Raw genomic sequence first — 6,648 nt, 5'->3', positions numbered from 1 at the left:
CAGAACTTAAAAAAAAAAAATGTTTTTATTGATTTTCAGGGAGAGGGAGAGAGACAGAGAAATGTCAATGAATGCCCTAGAAGCGTTGCCCCTCTTTAATAGATTAGAGAATCATCAATTGACCACCTTTTGCACACCCTATACTGGGGATCCAGCCAGCAACCTGAGCATGTACCCTGACTGGGAATCAAACCCTGACCTCCTGGTTCATGGGTCGACACTCAACCAGTGAGTCACAGCAGCTGGACAGAGCTTTCTCTCATTTGTGAATTATCCTCCCCTGAGGGTATTTTTCCATTGATTTTTAGAGAGAGTGGACTGGAGAGGGGAGAGACACACATGTCGTTGATTGGTTGCCTTCTGCCTGCGCCCCAACCCAAGCTGGGATTGAGCCTGCAACCAAGATATGTGCCCCTGACAAGAATCAAACCTGCGACCTTTTAAACAAGTTCCTTTAAACAGAGGCCTTGTTTCCTTTGTTCTTTCATGGCAGTTTGGAAATTTGATGTGGATCAGAATCTCCTGGGGAGATAGAGCACACAGAGACCCAAACTCGAGGAAGCAGGAGAACCTGGGCCTCTGTAGTTTTACCAAGTCCTCCAGGTGGATCTGATAGTTCCAGAGTTTCAGCTCCAAGGCTCTATGGGAAGTGTTGCCCTTTTTTCTTTAATCGATTAGAGAATCCAGGCTGAGAGCTGGGAAATGCTTTGCCTGAAGTTGTATAATGTGGGGGAAATGAAACTAAGTGCTCCTTTGAGCTGGAAGTTGGCAACTTTAGTAATAATGAAACCCTTTCCCAAATGGGAATTCAATTGAGTCTATTCTAGGTGCTTTATTCTATTCTGACATTCCAGAGCTAGCATCAGAGACTACGGGTTAAGGATTCAGTCCTACAAAGGCCTCCCTTCCCACTCCAGGCTCTTACCTGTGCTTCTGACCAACTGGCTATAGATTGAAGGTTCCAACAACCTCCACCTGCTGAGAATGCCAATCACAATGTTACCGGAAATGGGATCTGCGGTTGTGTGAGGTTCTTGACTTCGTGCAGGAAAATTTTCACAACTCGAGTCCAGGAGATTTTTAGAGGATGATTATGAAAGCTGGGGGCAGTGAGACAAGGAAGGGTTGGGGAAATGAGCCCAGGCTGGCTGTTCTGGCTCACTGAAAGTCAGAGTGAAGAGAACTTGGGGACAGGCTCAGGGGGTTTGCCCAGGATGAGCTGCCACTGCCCAGTGCTGCCCTGGCTGTAAGAGTTTAGGAGATCCATGCCTATGGGGAACAAGAAGGGGGAGGCACAGGTATACTCCTGGGAAGGAGAGCATGTGCCAGACCTTTGTTTTGAGGGGTTTAAACGCTGGGCATTTTAGGGGAGGTTGTAGGGGAGGAGCTCAATAGAATATTCATCAGTTTTATGCTGATGTACCAAAATTAGGTTTATTCTTAACTTAATCTGTCATTGAGTATGGTTGGCAAGTGACCCTAATTGGATTTCTGCTGTTTGTCTCCTTAGTAGAGTGATTTAAATTATTTACCCTCTGTTTGGGGAGGAGAAGTACAGATGTGGAAACTAAGGCTAAAGTACTAGTAAAGAATAGCTGTTCAAGGTCACAGCTTGTAGGGAGCTGCCCTGAATGCAGGGGTCCTATATGCCTGAATGCAGGCATGGGTGCAGGACACAGCTCTCCATGTGCCCCCTTTTCCATTAACGTAACTGGAAAATTACTACTACCCCTAGGAATGCTGCTAACTGCAGATGTCTTTGCTTTAGGGTAAAACAATTGATAGGAGCCTGCTAACACAGAAGGAGCTGTAAAAGGAGTTGTAAAAGGTCAGGTGGTTATAAAAAGTCAGGTGCTGAAGGAACTTATCTGTACAGAACTCATCATGTTAGCAGAAACGGCCACTTGCACGATTGCCTGAAATAAATATTTCCTCCTTCAGAATTGTATTTAAAGGTTGGAAAAATAAAATTCAGGGCTGCAGACCTCGGGTCTTGAGCCCTCCCGACCCCATCTGTTTTGTCTGTCTTTTTCTTATCCTCACCCCCCCCTTCAGGTACTGTTGCCGGCAGGTTCCGGCAACAGCTAATTCTGTTTTAGGGAACATAGGATTTACTGGATGGCTGAAAACTGCTTGACATCTACAGAGGCAAAGAGGGAGAGAGGAACATCAATGTGAAAGAGAAACATTAATCGGTTGCCTCCCATAGGCGTCGCAACAGGGAATAGAACCCGTAACCTAGGACCAGGAATCAAACCCTAAATCCTTTGGTGCCCGGGATGATGCTTCAACCAACTGACCCCCACCCCTTGCCCTGACTGGAGATGAAATCGTACACCAACTGAGCTACCCGGCCAGGGCTGCATCCCTTGTTCTTAATACAGTAGCTTACCAAACAGGATGTTGCTTAATTCACCCAGGAACTGCCATCCCCAAATCAACCAGCTTAGATGATGAGAGCTGTTTACAGGACACTGCCCAAGTGACAATAGAATCCAGCATCTCCTCCTGCAATTCCAGAGTCAGTCCTGAGGAAAAGACAAAAAGACGCTCTCTGCTCGTGAGTATCCTTTTTGCATTCCCCAGGCAGCGTGAGCCTGCACAAGCCACTTCTATGGTTCATAGAACTCATGACTGTGGAACTCTTCTGGGCACACCGTCCCCATCCATTAGAGTGTTCTAATTCCCTAGCCCAAGATCCCAATAGTCATCACTAGGTACTCTAGGCTCTTGCCACAAACCTTGGTCTATGCCCAATAAAGGGCTATGGCAGAGAATCTGTTCCTACTAGCACTCCAGCTCCTTATCCTACACTGTGTGGGCTCAGGCAATCCTACTGGTTCCCATCAGCATGGCCCACTAATATTGTTTGAAGGGTCGATTTACATGCTTTTTGTTTTATAATACCTAGATAGGGGCAGTGTCCCCCAATCAGTTATGATAAAGACTAACTGGAACTTTAAGCAAACCATCAGTTAGGAGGGTCTCTGGGAGGAGCTAGGGCTTATGGAAGTTCTTGCATTCTGTAATCTCGAGAACCCTACACATGAGAAGCCTATAAGAAACTCTAAAATAAAGCTCTGCAGCCATTTCACATAATGTATATTTCAAACTTACCAACGCAACAAACTTTTACCTTAATTCCATCAACTTTTATGTTCCTAACTGTAGCCTCTCTTAGAACTTAATGAACAAGTTTAGATTTCACAGTTCATGGGAATTCTGTATTAAGGAGGCTTCTTTTCTGTCCCCTGGTTTTTATCTACTCTGTGCAAAAGGTTTTGGGTCCCCAGCAAGGGGCTGAGCCAAGGAACCTGGGTCCTTCTGCTGATTTTTAATTTCCTAACTGCTACCCCAGGTGATTGCTGATCAGGTCTCTCATTGCAGTTTTTGCCTTCAGGCTTTAAAATTTCTACAAATTGGAGTACATTGAGCACACTTATGTGAAGCCCTTTACTAGCAGGGGTTCCCTTTGGTCTGCTCAAGCTTAGGTAGTGCTAGATTAAAACCTGTGTTTTAACCTCATCAGTAACCATGTAAAGATTTCTGCCCTACTGGGACATTTCCTAAGACTCCCTCTTCTGTTTCCAATTTCTTCCTCCCTTTTCAATATTTGCTTTATTCCCCTTATTTCTTAATAACTTTTAAGCATTATCCATCTTGTTGGGAAGTCTCTTAACTCTCCCCTCTTCCCACTCTTTTTGTTAAGAAACCTGTTTTTAATGAACATCTGTAAAACCCATCAGGGGGAGCTGAGACACCATGTTTGATAAGGCTTCCTGAACTGTTTTTCTATTTTGCAACCCTCGGCACGTACCTAGTTTCAGAATGGACTCATGAAAATTTTCCTGCACTCTCTTAAATCAAGAGTTTCAACAGCTCTCATCATCTAAGCTGGTTGCCATGAAAAATGAGCCCCCTTAAATACAGCATTTACTGTCACCTGGGAAACGGGCATATTCAGCAGGTGAATATCCTGGTTATCACAAAGTCCACATGGCTTGCTAAAGAAGCATATCAGCTGCTTCCTCTGGGATGTTCCACTTGGAATTTATGGGGGGAGCTGGGAAGTCCCCGTTCTCAGGATAAACTCTTTACAGTGGCTTTTAACCAGTCCACTAGGCTTGCTGTTCCCTCAATAATAACCTCCTGTCTTCTGAATCATGCATAGCCGTCTGTGATTATTTCATAGGAATTGTGGGTCCTGAATCAACCCAAACATCTCTTTCCACTCTCAATATTACAACCATATCAGACAACCATAACCATTCCCCGATCATGCAATACACCTTCACAATTGGTGTTTTTGCATGTGCTGTTCCCTGTGCCAAGAATATTATTTCCCTTTATTTGTAATCTCTCACATTCCTGCTCATCATTCAAGTCTCAGAGGCTTCTGTGATGCCTCTCTGTTCCTTGGTCAGGATTAATTCTCTTTTTGAGTTCCCTTAACACTTAGTCATCACCAGGTTAGAGAGCCTCTCAGGTGGAATATGAATTGGTGGTGTATGAGGCCAGGGAATGTGGCCAAATCATGTCAGGATTCCTATCTTCTATGTGGTAGATGGGCAAATTAGATATGTCTGGAAACCACTTTGTGCAGGGGAAATGTTCAATAAATACTTGCTATTCTTTCTTCTTCTTCTTCTTAATGATGAGTGTGAGATTCAGACAACTAAATCTAAGTTATCACATATTTTTCCAAATGTTTATGCATTAGATTAAAATATGATTTTCAGTTCTTCAGGACCATAAACTTAAGCCAGCCCCACCTGCATGTCATCCTTCTGGCTCTGAGGCCTGAACTCACCAGCCTTCAAAGAGGTTTCAGATGATGCATGTGTAGGTGGTGGCACCAAAACTTAAGGTAGCCCAGGGTCCCAGGGCTTACGTACAGGGTGGTGATCACAAACATCCCTTGGCATAGGATGAGTGGAAACTGGGCAGGGTCCTTCATCTTTTTTCAAAGACGCAAAACTTGTGAATGGAGGGGCTATAACTACACAGTGGTTCCCATTTATGAGGAGACCCCATTGTCTATTATTCTAAATTCATTCATCTCATCCATCACAAAGCTTGAGAGAGGAAAAATACTCTAAAAGATAGAACTCTAGGTACAAGGAATTATATCAATTTTAGTATATCAATAATATGAATTATATCAAGAATATGAATATATGTCAATAGGAATTATAATAATATCAATTACTGAAAAGACTTGAAAGACCTCCAATTCGGCCATCCATACCTGAGTATTCACGCTCAGGAAAGGCTCTTCCTCTGGGCAGCTTTGTGGTCTATGGATGGTGATGACAATTATTGATGTTACAGAAAATCAGTTAAAATGTACAGGCTGGTCTAAAGGAGTTGTGCTTCTGTACTCGGACCACCAGGGGACGCTCCATTGCTAATTTCAGGTCTGGAAGGTGGCCTTCCCCTGTAAGGGAGGTGTGTGGGGCTGCATTGTAATTTTGGATTCCTCCTGCTTGTGGGATAGGGAGGGGACTAGTGTCTTATACATTGGAATATGGAATAGGAATATAAATTGTTCTGGAACCAGAATGAAGAAACCTGTTTCCTTATTTGTTGTTTGACTTAGTCAACTAGAAAATCTCTAGATTTTTCTTTATTCCAGTTCCAGCTCTGTGTGATCTGTGATTCTTCATCTCAGAACCAGCCCCATGGGACATTAGCTTTAAATAATGGTTCAGGCAAAAACATAAATTTTATAAAAAACTAAATATAAAAAATATTTTTCTTCAATCATAATTAACTATAGCTTACTGTAATTATTACTTTATAAATTTAAATTTTATAACTTTTCAACTTTTTTGTAACAACACTTAGCTTAAAACACAAACATGGCACAGATGTACAAATATTTATATCTTTATCTATAAGTTATTTTTTTCTATTAACTGCTTTTTTTTTTAAATTTCTGAACAGGGTCAGGATCATCCATATCACATCTTGTCCCACTGAAGGTCTTTAGGTGCAATAACACGCATGGAGCCATGGAGCCATCGTCTCCTATGGCAACAGTGCCTTCTGGAACACCTCCTGAAGGACCTGCCTGAGGCTCTTCTTGAGGAGGTGTCACTCTTTCAGAAATATGTCCATGGTGGTTTGCTTCACTCATCATAGATTTGCTTGTAAGCAGATAATGCACAGTGAACATTCCTCTCTATTGATGAAAACCTACTGGCATTGGGGTCGATGTTATCAAACTTTTTAAGGAGCTTGATGAGGTCTGCAAAAGATTCTGCTAAAACCTTCGTTGTGAATTTTCTTGTGGGTTCTTCTTTTTCTTCTCCTGCAGTCTCCTTGCCTCTTGCCTCTTCTTCAGTTACACAGTCCTGTTCTAATTCCTCTAACAACACCTCATTACTCAATTCCTTAGGAACAACCTCAGGAGCTCCTCAATATCATCTTCATCCACACCCAAGTTGAAGTTGTTTGCTATCTCAACACCTGCCTTGTTGATTTTTGCAACCTCATCCTTGGCAAAACCTTTGAATTCATCATGAAACCTTTTGAGGGTCTTCTTCCAGATGCCACTCATACACTCCTTGGTGACATCGCCCCAAGTCCAAGCGAGATTCATCACCCAGTCATAGATGTAATCGTTCCAGAATTGCATTCAGCTGC

Source organism: Pipistrellus kuhlii, unplaced genomic scaffold (genome assembly GCF_014108245.1).
Source record: "Pipistrellus kuhlii isolate mPipKuh1 unplaced genomic scaffold, mPipKuh1.p scaffold_m20_p_8, whole genome shotgun sequence".
Lineage (NCBI taxonomy): Eukaryota > Metazoa > Chordata > Mammalia > Chiroptera > Vespertilionidae > Pipistrellus > Pipistrellus kuhlii.
This window is presented reverse-complemented; position numbering follows the sequence as displayed.